The 14,086-nt window shown below is 34.3% G+C and overlaps 2 non-coding genes across 2 annotated transcripts; both read left to right on the forward strand.

The window, feature by feature from the left end:
- The first annotated feature begins 1,231 nt into the window (after positions 1 to 1,231).
- On the forward strand, positions 1,232 to 1,303 carry TRNAM-CAU (transfer RNA methionine (anticodon CAU)). Its single transcript has one exon. It is a non-coding gene; the product is annotated as a tRNA-Met (tRNA).
- A 1,729-nt stretch (positions 1,304 to 3,032) lies between these two features.
- TRNAM-CAU (transfer RNA methionine (anticodon CAU)) lies at positions 3,033 to 3,104 on the forward strand. Its single transcript has one exon. It is a non-coding gene; the product is annotated as a tRNA-Met (tRNA).
- Positions 3,105 to 14,086: the final 10,982 nt, after the last annotated feature.

Below are 14,086 nucleotides of genomic sequence, written 5' to 3' on the forward strand. Positions count from 1 at the left end.
GTAGGTATCACTTTCTTGACAATAACATCACCTGATTAGTCAATGACGCTGTAGCATGCTGAAGGCCCTAGGTTCAATATTAAAACAGACACCTAAAAGCTCTGTAGTCTGTAAACATCTCGATTTAGCCTTGAGTTTTTTTTTTTCAATTTTATTTATTACTTAAATTTAACCGTTACATCTGTAATTAAATAGTGTCTTACTTTGAGGTTTGTCCAGTTATTTGTTAATAACATAACCATCATAACCATCTGAAATCTTTGTCATCATATTATTACAGTACATTACAGTCATTTAAAAATTAATAAGTACTTCAACCATGTTATCAATTTAATTATTTCGTAACCAATTTATACATTAATTAAGCATTAACTCCAGCTTTTCTGCTACGCAACTATTAGTTTCTGTGTAATTAATTAACTTTAAAAACAATATTTAATAAAATGTTTAAATTATACATTCTTCAAAGAACGACGTCAATAGTGAAAATTCCAAATACTAACGTCTGATTTATTTAAGCTCGAGTAACGTAGGTACTTATTCCACAAATAAAATTCAGCAATCGAACAAATTGGCTCTAAAAGTATTAATTCGCGTCCATTCACTCATAGTCGAGTGACCGCCTCAGGCCACATACATTGTCGAAGGTTTGCTCCCAGATGGACTAGTGCCTCGTACATGGATGTAAAGTGGTTTGGGAAACACTTTATGCTATGTAGTTATGTGTATTTGAGTAGGTGATACTTACTTAATATGACTCAATGTATATCAATTATTATTCAAAATTATGGAACAGTACAGAAGAAAAATACTTCTTTCTCGTATTCCTAATTGGTAGAGCATATCTAGGTATTTCGCCATAATTATGGTTTGCTGATAAAGTCCCTGATAGATAGATACAATTATCTATCAGATAAAATACAACTTGTAGAGACAGACAGAGATAATAATATACAGGAGATACAATTGGCGGTAATCGACAAAATTTTATTTGTTAAATGTCAGATTACCGATACTATTTCAGGCCATGGTAAAAATAGCCCTGTATGTAATGACTTTCTATTTCTAACACTGACCTATAAAACTCATACATAACATACACTTTACCTATAAATAATGCGCCTACAAAAAAGATGAGAAATTCTTATCGGAGTTCGTTCGTAGACTCGTAGTAGAAACGCTGACGTAACGCAGTGAGTAACTGTACATTAATTTCGCCCGTCACCGACAGAGCAGAGTGGCGCAGTGGAAGCGTGCTGGGCCCATAACCCAGAGGTCCGTAGATCGAAACTACGCTCTGCTATGAATGTCAGCAAGAGCTGATTTTTTGTATTTTTGTTAATTTATTTTTTGTTTTTGTATTGTTGTCATTATTTAACGTTTTATTTTTTTGAGTTAACCACAAACCGTAAGTTATTAAAATTAAAAAAATATTTAGAACAAAATAAAAACTTTTTTTAGCAATAAGGCTAATATGGTTGGAATTATAATTTAATTTTGTTTGAAAAAATGTAATAGAAGAAAAATCTTATAATAAAATTATGTCAAATAACAATAAATTAATATTACCTACCTACGTTATAAATTAATAGAGTATTTTTCAGAGACTTGTTATAAACAGAAAATCTTTTAACATTTAAAACAAATACAATTTTGTCCGTGAATTTATCAATTAATGTTCGTTTCGCTTTACACAAACTGATTTGTTGCGTATTTATTTCCTTCGTATTATTTCTGCGATATTTTTCCTCCACATGAGGAGGCACGACGGCAAGTTGTGTTTAAAAACAACCCACAAACAAGCAGGTTGGTTTGTTTTATCATGGGATATTGGTAATTTAGCGCACGCGGCGGCCAGAGGCGTGTTTTCACAGCCGCTGGAGGGCGCCACACACCGGTGCGTTTTTCGCGAAAATAATTTTGCAGGGTAAAATAGTTTGTTTTTACATGCTCTTTTTTTTGGACGAGTAACATTTAATGTTAATTGCGTGGTTCCGCAGACTATCGGTGTTTTTTTGTTTATTTTTTTATGTCTTACTACCTATTTAACTATTTAATCAGAAAGAAAAGCTTTATGAAATAAAAACTCGTATTTTAGTGTTTTTTATACATATAAAAATACCGATAGTTTTTCAGATGAAATTGAATTAAAAAATTAAGCTATACCATAATATTTAAGTGCTTAAAACATTAGATTTTTCGAGTAAGAACGGTGACTTAACATATCGAAAAAAGAAAAATCGGTCAAAACATTTTTTTTTGCTTTGTATATTTCAGTAGCAACACTACCAAGCAACGCAAAAAATATCTTTAACCAATATGAACATTGTTTATGTAAATATTGATATCAACCATACACACTTCTAGCAACCAATGTAGTGAGATTTTAAGTAGGTATATTTGACGTAATATTGCAAAAAACATTCCGTTGATTTTGAACTCAAATACGTCAAGAAAATATATTTTTGNAATACTTACTTATGACTCTATAGTCGTTATTATTCTGAATTATGGAAAAGTACAGAAGAAAAATGTTTAATTATTCTCGTATTCTTAATTGGTAGGGCATAGCTAGATATTTCGCCATTATGGTTTGCTGATAAAGTCCCTGATAGCGCAATTATCTATCAGATATTATCAATTATCTATCCTTACATATCAAATTACTTAGTAATCTAATACTATTTCAGGCACCGGTAAAAATAACCCTTAAAGAGGATGGGTTACGCCATTTTACTTTAACTCTGACAAACGTCAAAAATCTGTGAACATCCATACAAAAAACACCGGTTATCGTTATAGTTACGATCAAAGTTAGGTGGTGCAACTAAGCCAAAGTATTAATGGCTTTCTATTTTTAGCACTGACCTATAAAAACTCTCATACTTATCATACCTACTTATCTAAAAATAACGCGCCTACAAAAAGATAAGAAGAGGAAATTCTTATCGGAGTTCGTTCGTAGACTCGTAGTAGAAACGCTGACGTAACGCAGTGAGTAACTGTACGTTAATTTCGCCCGACACCGACAGAGCAGAGTGGCGCAGTGGAAGCGTGCTGGGCCCATAACCCAGAGGTCCGTAGATCGAAACTACGCTCTGCTATGAATGTCAGCAAGTGCTGATTTTTTGTTGTTTATTTATTTTTTGTTTTTGAATTGTTGTCATTATTTTAGGTTTTATTTTTTAAGTTAACCATAAATCGTAAGTAACTAAAATTTAAAATTTATTTAGGACAAATTAAAAACTTTTTTTAGCTATTAATTATTATGGTTAGCTATTCTTATGGTTAGCTATTATTATGGTTGGAATTATTATTTAATTTTGTTTGACAAAATGTGATAGAAGAAAAACTTATAATTTTGTCCAATAACAATAAATTAATAGCATTTTTCAGAAACAGAAAATCTTTTAACATTTTAAACAAATACAATTTTGTCCGTGAATTTATCAATTAATGTTCGTTTCGCTTTACACAAACTGATTTGTTGCGTATTTATTTCCTTCGTATTATTTCTGCGATATTTTTCCTCCACATGAGCAGGCACGACGGCAAGTTGTGTTTAAAAACAACCCACAAACAAGCAGGTTGGTTTGTTTTATCATGGGATATTGGTAATTTAGCGCACGCGGCGGCCAGAGGCGTGTTTTCACAGCCGCTGGAGGGCGCCACACACCGGTGCGTTTTTCGCGAAAATAATTTTGCAGGGTAAAATAGTTTGTTTTTACATGCTCTTTTTTTGGACGAGTAACATAATGTTAATTGCGTGGTTCCGCAGACTATCGGGGTTTTTTTGTTTATTTTTTTATGTCTTACTACCTATTTAACTATTTAATCAAACGCCAGAAAAGCTTTATTTATTTATTTATTTATTTGAACACCAACAAATATGTTTATGAAATAAAAACTCGTATTTTAGTTTTTTTATACATATACCGTTTTTCATAGTTTTTCAGATGAAATTGAATTAAAAAATAAAGCTACACTATAATATTTAAGTGCTTAAACCATTAGATTTTTCGAGTAAGAACGGTGATTTAATATATCGAAAAAAGAAACTTCGGTCAAAATATTTTTTTTTGTATTGTATATTTCAGTACCAACACTACCAATCAACGCAAAAAATATCTTTAACCAATATGAACAATGTTTAGGTAAATATTGATATTAACCATATACACTTCTAGCTAACCAATGTAGTGAGATTTTAAGTATGTATATTTCACGTAATTTTGCAAAAAACATTCCGTTGATTTTGAACTCGAATACGTCAAGAAAATGTATTTTTGTTCCATCACCGTCTATTGAGTCATCAAAATCAAATTTGTCGATGTGCATACATAATTACACTGCATTTGTGTGCAGAGAAAGCGTTCGGAGTGACATGCCCTCGCCCCAACCTTGTTACCTCCCGCATTATTATGTAGATTCCAATTTTAAACCACTTGTTACATAGTTAGTTACGAAAAATACCTACCGACCCCACTACCCTGCGGCTGCCTACCGCGCCGTGTATAATCTACGCCAATTGACAAACGAAGCATTGGACTGTCAAATTCTAGTTTTCGATATAACAAAAGGTACCGCCAAATTCGAAAAAGTACAAGGAAATTTTATTTTAGACTTTATCGCCTAAATAATAAGGGATGGCTGGGATATTTTCGAATGCAAATTGGTGGTGGCGAATGTAGCTTTTGCCGTAGATGCGTAATGGGTGCTTGTTATGGTAATCGTAGCCTCGGGCGTGCAAGGGATGTGCATCTGCCTAAGACGGTTATCGGAGTGGCCATCGATTTCTCAATTAATCGATTCGACTGCGCTCGATAAGCACTCTTCTTGGATGTTGGCGAATTTTGAAGGACGTTTTCATAAAGACCCACTTGTATTTTTTTCTTAATAAGCACCGCTCATGTGATTTCTTTTTTGTTTCAGGTAAGTGGGCATGCTCCTCAATTAATATTTCCAGGTTTGTTGTTTCTCTATTTTGTGTTTTATTTCTTGTGTGTGATTATAGTGCTTACAGCTAACATTCAGAAACTTGTTATTATTATTATGTGCTTACATTCAGAAACTTGGCTGATACCAAAACAACAACGAACTAAATATAAAAGTTCATTCTGCTTTTTTGCAATAGTTTACTACGGTAATTTTGAATATTGATTTGCTGAATGAATTTTATAAAGTATAGCTTCGATTTATTCAGTTAGGTAACGTCTAGGTATGTAAAACAGCTTTTTTGTAAAAAATGATAATGTCAGGTATGTAGGTATATAAAAGACGTGCGTTTTAGGAAAGAAGCTTATAGTAAACAATCGTTTATTTGTAACATAAAATCTTTTTAGGTATACAAATAATAGGAGCTTAATAAGCACCGCTCATGTGATTTCTTTTTTGTTTCAGGTAAGTGGGCATGCTCCTCAATTAATATTTCCAGGTTTGTTGTTTCTCTATTTTTGTGTTTTATTTCTTGTGTGTGATTATAGTGCTTACAGCTATTATTATGTGCTTACGTTCAGAAACTTAGCTGATACCAAAACAACAACGAACTAAATATAAAAGTTCATTCTGCTTTTTTGCAATAGTTTAATACGGTAATTTTGAATATTGAATGGCTGAGTGAATTTTATAGGGTAAAGCTTAACATAAAACGCATTTCCAGTTAGGTAACGTCTATGTAAAACAGCTTTTTTTGTGAAAAAAATAATGTTAGGTAGGTAGATAGGTATATAATAAAAGACGTGCGTTTTAGGAAAGAACCTTTTAACCAATCGTTCATTTGTAACCTCTTTTGAGGTATACAAACAATAGGAGTAAGAAAATGCTGAAAATTAATCCTCAGGGTAAATATGACGGATGGCGTTGAAAAGTTAGTTAATATTTCCGTAGGTACATCAGGCCTCCCCACAGCGAAGGGTTGAACCCTTGATGGCTGAAATTATGTCCGATCGGCGGAGCATCTTTATATTTCATGCCTATATAATTTACTGGGGATTAAATTTAATTATAGTTTTATGGCCGAACATTATTATAAGCGTGTTAGATTCAATGATGTCATTAAAACTTTGTTTTGTTTTTAGTATCCGTAGTAAACTCTTTACAGTGCCTAGATTTTATAATTGGAGTCTATTATTTACAAATTACATCATCAGGTCAAAATTAGGAATTTTAGCAAGATAGGGTTTTTTTTTAACNTTTTTTTTAACAATAACTCAATATAAAAAAATCCTAGCTGTCGATAGACTCGATGTATTTCCAAGGCTCAATTGAAAATCCATTCTCTAGCTTCACTTATCTAAAAAATGATAACCACAAGGCTACCGTACAACGCCACAAATGAACGAAAACTAGGACAAAGCCTGCATAGCATGTCACGTACTCCATGACGCATACCAAATGCCATTCTCGAACCTAGATGAGGTCATCCACTACCACTGACGCCTCCTTCCAAACACACATACCTTCCCTTTTATTAAAATTCCACGGCAAACTAAAATACAACGCCTTTATGACACCGAATCACAAAGGTCTTATCTGAAACGCTATATTTTTGTTTACTTACGATCGACGCAGCACGCGAACTCCCCCCACCACCTTTATCTTCTATCTCTGTCACATTTTGACAGATCGAAACACCACGTGACACGTCACTTGCAGTGTATCGCTCGCAGGAAACGCGCGTCGGAAAAAACATAAATCATTATAATCTATGCACTGTGAAATGTCAGTTTTGGCGCGCATTTTCCTGTCATTTGTTTTTTTCGCACAAACCGTCAGTTTTCAAGGAGTAGAGCGTCACTCTTTCGTGTAATCACTTCAAACGTTCTCAGTGGTCGAATTTGAGATTTTTTCTTTGTTTTCGCGCGGTAGAAGCGTCGAAAAGCAGCGAGTTGGCTGAAAGACGTGGCCGTACTGGCTGAATGCGGCTTACTCTCGCTCGTTCAACTAAATTTTCAATTCAAACAGGGTCTTTATAAGGGTAGTGACGCTGTACAAAATTTACATATCGACGTAATAAACCAGGCGGGTGCTGATTTGAATTCTGAACACGTACCTATATGGATTTTTATTTTGCAAAACGCTCGCTTATTAGGTCGGTTTCTTTGGTTTATTTTAAGGTTTCTCGTCGAATATGGATTGCTTGTCGTTCGTAAGATAATGAAATGGTAAATTGTTGATAATTATAACTTCATTAGCAAATGAATTTATATCTTTTATGTATTGTTTGTAAAAAGATTCATATAAAACTTTTGAATAATAATAACGTAGATTCATTATAAATTAAGTGCTTCAAAGATGAATCAAATCAAATTGAGCTTTATAAAGAAATAAAGTCATCCAGTGTCAGACAAAAGATAAATGAATTTCTTAACATAATAAGTGTCTAGTAAGCAACATTTAATGTACATTTCCGCCCACGTTGAACAAAAACATCGATGAATGCTTAATGAAAGGTTTGTGCATAATTACGGCTAATAATTCACAGTTATGCAAAGCACATCAAGATAACTGATGATTAGCGATCACCTTAATGGCCGCATAATTACATTATACTTAAGAACTATTAGACTATTGAATAACATGCAAGATCACTTGATAAAGTTTTTCTATAAACGCTCGGCTTCTGTTATGGCATAACAAATTTTATTGTTACGATTTGAAATTCAAATTTTGTATTGAGTTGTTAGATGGTGTTGTGATTTTTAACCGGCATATCAAGTGGCTTGTTATGTGGTATCTTTAGGAGCACAACATGTTTATGTTGGTATTGATAGCCACAGATAAAATACGTTATCAAAATGCTATTTGTAAATGCTATGTTAGGCGGAGTGCCTCGGTCGATCACGTTTAGAGATAACAATGTTCTAGGAAGTTGAATAGAATCTTACATACCTACCTACTTTAAATTTAAATATCTTACCGGCCAGTTTTATAGATTAAAAATAATGTGAACTTTTCCGACTGTCGACTAACACCCGACATCGATAATATTCGAGTAAAACGATGTCTCGATGAAAGGTTTTAAAGGTGAAAACGTCGGTAAATCTTGACAATTCTCAATTTAAATTGAGACGCGAATTACTGAGACAAGCGCGCGATGATCGAGGCGGCGTTTTGCGGGCAGTATCGATTTTTCGTCCGCCCCCAACTTTGTTGACAAAGGCAGGTTCTTAGAGTAAATGAGATGCACCCCAAAGAATATTATGGGCAGACATAGCTCCACTATCGCTGGATAGATATATCGCTGTACGCGGAGATATCCACGGGCTCATATCGGCTCTTTATTGATCTTTTAACCGAACACTGGTCGGATTTTCGTTTTGCTTTATTAAACGGTGTTTTGCCGGGGCGGTTTGTGCTCTGCCTGCCATGTTTCTTTCCTGATAGTTGGTTCAGCTCTATACAAATGTTTGATAGTACATTTTTACTAAAACCTTTTGTCACAATTATCACAATGTCCCCAGCAAAAAACTGTTTTACTTAACAACGTTTGCTAGCTGTATCTAGAAGAAGAAAAATCTCAAAAATGAATAAAAATTGAGATAAGTAGCTATTTGTCAGGTCAAAAAAACTTGTTGAGTTGGTGTCTTTCACAAGTTTTGTCACAAATGTAGAGTCAATATTGTTTACTACCAAACATTTTATGGAGTGCAAATCAAGTAGTTTATTTCACCCAGGTGAATTTTCTTTCAAGGAAAGTTTTCAACATATTTTCTCAGATCTTACACACGGTAGAGTTTGATATATTACTTTCTACCATTATTCATGTGCTCTGTCGTTTTAAAACGAAGTCGGCAATGTTTTTGTTAAATAATTGTTAATTCAAACTAACAGCTCTCTTATTCATATTGGAAAGCTGTATAAACCTATCCTTGAACTATAATTCATATATTGCTAAATAAAAGAATCTGTATTCAAATCTTAATGATTCTGGCAGACAAATCCAGTTTATTTTTAATTTAAAAACATATTCGTAGTGAAGTTACGCATCTTTTTTCGTTGCACGAGTGCCCTGAATCCGCGGCGTCCCGGGGGCCACATTGGGAGTAACTGGGAGATGCAAGTTTAATATGCAAAAGTCCCGTTTCAATTCTAACGTTTACTTTTACATTTTGAAACAGATATTAAATTTAACTGCGGCGTAATCATTGTGATGAGGAATTGTGCAATGAAAATGTCGTTATGGTACTTAGAGAACTCTAGACAAATATGAAATATGTTTTTTCAGTACAATTTAATATACAATGTGTAAAGGGTAATTTGTTAGTATTTTCATCGATAAAATTGTCCATAGACTCTTAGAGTTTGATCACTACTTCCCCGGAAACAATGTATAAGCTTTTCACAAATTAAGGACATTACGTTGATCTCAACGCATCTACACTTCTGTGTAGAGTCACGTTTTGCAACTATAGAGTTTCCTACAACCTGCGTCATTCAAAAGTATCTTTATTTGACAAAAAACTACACAACGAAATATTTGGACTCCCACTATTATTGAGTTTGAAACTGCTGACGTAATTTGCATACGCGCCTACAGATAAGTGAGCACTTTTATCACGGCGCAGCGGATCTAAACCGCTCAGCAATGTTTACCTTTATTTATTTACGTGCTGGCTCATACATTCCCATAATGCATCTCTTTGATCCGCTGCAGAACAACATGCAAATGCGCTGCAAAAACAAGGGTGGTAATAATCTTAATGCGAGCGCCATTAATATTTGAAAATAAACTAGTAAAAATGTATTCAAATCGGTCGCTAAGCCTAAGCCGGGCGCGTGCTCCGGCGCTGAGTTCGCTACTTTTTCAGAATAGCTGTTAAAGGCCTGTGTAATGTTTGATGGTGTTGGGACTGTTTGCAATTCAAAGTAGGTACCTAAATACCTACATCTCTAGATAAAAGAAATGAGGTCTGTCTTAGCTAGTGATAGAAAAAACGTTGATAGCAGGAAAAATAAGTAGGCAACATTCTGACTAAAGACACGTGTAATTTATGACATAACAAAATAAATTGTGTTCATTTATGATTTTTTAATTTAGTAGGCAGTGATCTGAAAATTTCAATGAAAGCTTTTTTTGTCTTAGGTAATTATTTTGTTTGACCTAACAATATAAAGGTGTTGCAATATGCAGATAGTAGGTACTGACTTAGTTTGTAGCGACGCTTCTTCTCAGTACTTGCCAAATGTTTTATAGTCTCAAAGCGCTTGTAGTGCAAAAAGATTGAGACATGTGAAGGCTTCCCTAAGAGAATTTAACTGTAAGTTTTTTTATTAGTCTTATTTTTATTTTCTTTAAAAGTTTGATCATTTGTAAGCACTTTTTAAGTCTAACCTACACATAAATATTTTTTCACATTGACTTTGAGATAATAAAAACTATTCATTATTAATCTGCAACAATCGCCCAATTTTGTCGCCTGACAAACCACCTCTATTTCAAAATCCTTCCATCTACACGCAAACACCATTCATCTCGAATTTTAAACTTATCAAACGTCAGTCACAACCGCTGATTAAAATCTGCAGGGGAGGGGGTGGTTATTTAATATTCACGTCACGCGCGGCTCGTACGCGCGACGCGAGCGTGTATCGATGTCGATAGAGAGGGACGCGCGTCACTACTGACCGCGCGGACAATAGATAGTGATGTTTGGACATGTAAATAATACAATGAAAATGCCTTTTATATGTTTTGCTGTAGCGTTAGATAAGTTGGCTGAAGGGGAAATGGGTTGGGTAAATGCTACAATTACAGAAAATTCGATAACTTAAAGACGTTAAACTGAGAACGATGCTTAGTTTGTTCAGTTGTTTTATGAGAACTGACTCAATTTATACGTAAACCCGTACCTATCTTACCCGAACTGTTTTAACTTAGAATCAAATCCGTGACCCTTGTTCCAAAGCACTCGTAATTTAAGGTGAAAATTGTTAGGATAGTTACTGCGGCCATATTTGGAGCTGAGATACTGTTTTTAGGGTCCAAGCGCATGACAAAAAGCCCTCATTTATGTGCCCGTATTGAGAGACCTCCGCGATTGTTCAAACATCGGCCGTAAATAATGTTGGCCATCGAGGATATGGGAAATGTGACCCCAAAATGTAATATTGAATAATGAAACAGTTATCCATAACGGTGTGACTCTCATAGTCATTTTCCCACACAAAATAGTTTTATTCTCGTCCATTTTTTAAATAGGCTTGACTCTTTTCTGAAAGTTGGTTAGACTTTCTTCTAATTCTCTATTAATAGACTTCTCAGGTTAATAGAAGTTGCCTAAACATCACTCTATCTCAATACAGCTAAAACCCCAGGACTTGTGCCAAAGACATAAATTGCCTTCAGGGTAATTATGAAAGTTATCGCCCGGATTCAATACAAATCCGTCCATAGAGACGGTTATGTATTAACTTCGGGTAGAGACAGGTGCTCGCGTCGGCTGATGTACGATGTGCCTTTACATGGTTCGATATGACTTTCATGTACTTAAGATGCTTCGTTTTAGATTCAAGATTACTTTGCATTCGTATCAATTGAAGATTTTCCACCTTTGTTGATAACAACATCCCAGAAAAAAGAAAGTACAGATTTTTACAATTATTATTGCTTTTGTGCTATTAATTATGTATGGGATAGATAACTCTCGGCATTTCTTTCATAGTTCGACACTGACATGCTCCTCAAAATACAGTCGGTAGATTTTGTATTCATGCTCATACTGTAGTTGTTAATAGTTAATAATAAATAAGTAATGATTAACTGTTTTAAACTTTTACCAGTTATAATTTATGTTTTAAGTTATGATTATCTGACATAGTTTTTATTAGTACCAATCAAATATGTACTCGTATAAGTTAGCCTCTTACATTACTTAAAGGTGGATCAAATTTGTCTTTAACTATTTTGTATCGAACCATGTAAAGGCACGAAAAGTTATCAGAAGCGCTTGAAATGAATAACTTAGAACTGAAAACTTGATTTGTCTCAGCAACTCCATCCTTGTTTATATGTCATACCTATACCTCTATTAGCATCTATCACGCGACAAGAGTATATCTAGAGAAATTAAACATACCTATTTAGAAATGTTTGTTGTTGTGATTATAACATTTTCTTAGTTCCACTTATGTGATTACCTACCTATTTATTTAGATAGGGACAGACTTTTTTTATTAATTACATACTAAATTATACGACAGTTATTATAACAGATTACAAATCACTATTTTTCAAGTCTTATATTTTTACGTACTAAGATTAAGCGATATAATTTTGCAATAGTAACTTATTCAGATACGTTCAATTCATTTTATACTATAATTAACCTAAACCAGTCTCTGCATACCCCCTGGTTTCCCTAACAATAAATAAACGGGACAAATAAACATATTATTGTAAAAGGCTGGGCGGGCGGAAGGCGGGCGGGCCATAGGAGTGCTTCCGGCGGAAGCCGCTGGGCAGGCTGCCCTGTCCTGTCCTGCCGCCATGACAGATGGCGGGGGTAGAGATCGTCGCGATTGTCGGCTGAAAGAGTTTTGAGTATTCAGGTGTTTTAGCCAATGTTAAAAATAAATAAGACAATTAGGTACAAAATTGGAATAATTGTTTAGGTAATCACATGAAATAATGGCACTTAAGTAGGTACCTAAAAATTGCCAATGTTTCCCAATATTTGTGAATTATTTTTTTTAATATAATTTTGATTTTTTGTTCTTGGGCTAAGAAAACTCAAAAATGATGTACTGAAAAATGCGTTTTCGTTAGATTATCTCATAGGATAATCTACAAAACTTTAATTTAAATGAAAATGATTAAATTGTGATATTGTGTTTTAAATTATGTAGTTCTTACAACATTCTTATAAGAGTCTAATAGCAAATACCTCCCTATATTAAAATTCAATTTCAAATACAATATTTATTGTAGTTTCATCGGTAATGTAAATCATTTATATCAGTTTTTCATAATTCAGTACCGTACCAAAACCACCAGTTTATCTCACACCTCGAAGATTTACCGCAGTCCTTTTCTATTAGCCGGACAGCCGACTGCCCGTTCTGACAAATGCTCCAGATATCTATTGCAACTGGCCCAAGGATTGACTTAGCTCCCTAAGGAGAGGTGATAGATTACGGAGGATAGTCAGGACGTCGATAAGACTGTATTTTTTTGGAAAGGATTGTATCACTATAACAGATTATGTAGATTGTAGAAAATAACTCGTATGAAAATGTTCGCAAGCCGTTTATTGTAATTATTAGTATCCAATCTACGAGTATGTAAGGACAATTGTTTAGGAATTTAATTACATAAAAGCTAATAAATAGGCCACCATAGCGAATTCCTTTAGGGAAAATTTCAGTGTGACGAACACTTAGCATTGAACAATGGTCATGAGTGAACGACATAAATATAGGTTAATATACGAGTAAGTATAGTACATAACTGAGTGTGTGACAGAGCATACATATCTGAATGAGATCTGAAGTCTCGCCGATGTTTGACCTCACAAAAACATCCTCACTCGGTTAAACGTTAGACCTACTACATACCTACTATTTAATCGTTTGCTATTTGTAATTTTAACGTAAGCTGTGATGTGATATTTCTCCCTAATTTCATTTTAAGAGCTTTTTTAAACCATTTAAAAAGACACATTGACTTATTTCCTAACTTTATATTTTACTTCTTATTTGAGAACGGTATGCATTTTTGCTGCGATTTTATCAACACTTCCAAAAAACAATCGCGTGAGAACTTTTGCAGTCGAACAAGATTTTCCGACTCCTGAAAAGACGATTTCTTATCCGACACTGTCATCAAATGTCCCGAGCAGGAGTCAAACGCCCTCTAAAACTATCGGGGGAGGCGCCGGTCAGCACTACTCCTAATAGAGATTGATAAGCCCGGATCGCTTATTGACACCGGCCTTGTAATCTGCCTGGCTGTCGTTTAAGACTGCTTTCTTTTCGCAGTTGGTTAGTGTGGAGCGGGTCTTTTTATTGGTTAAGACAAAAATAAATTCGTGTTCTACATAAATTTTATAGAATACAATGAAATCGCAATTAAAATAGATTGCCTTTT

The sequence above is a fragment of the Ostrinia furnacalis genome, unplaced genomic scaffold, assembly GCF_004193835.3.
Source record: "Ostrinia furnacalis isolate ACB-3 unplaced genomic scaffold, ASM419383v2 OfSCF3012, whole genome shotgun sequence".
In the NCBI taxonomy this organism is placed as follows: domain Eukaryota; kingdom Metazoa; phylum Arthropoda; class Insecta; order Lepidoptera; family Crambidae; genus Ostrinia; species Ostrinia furnacalis.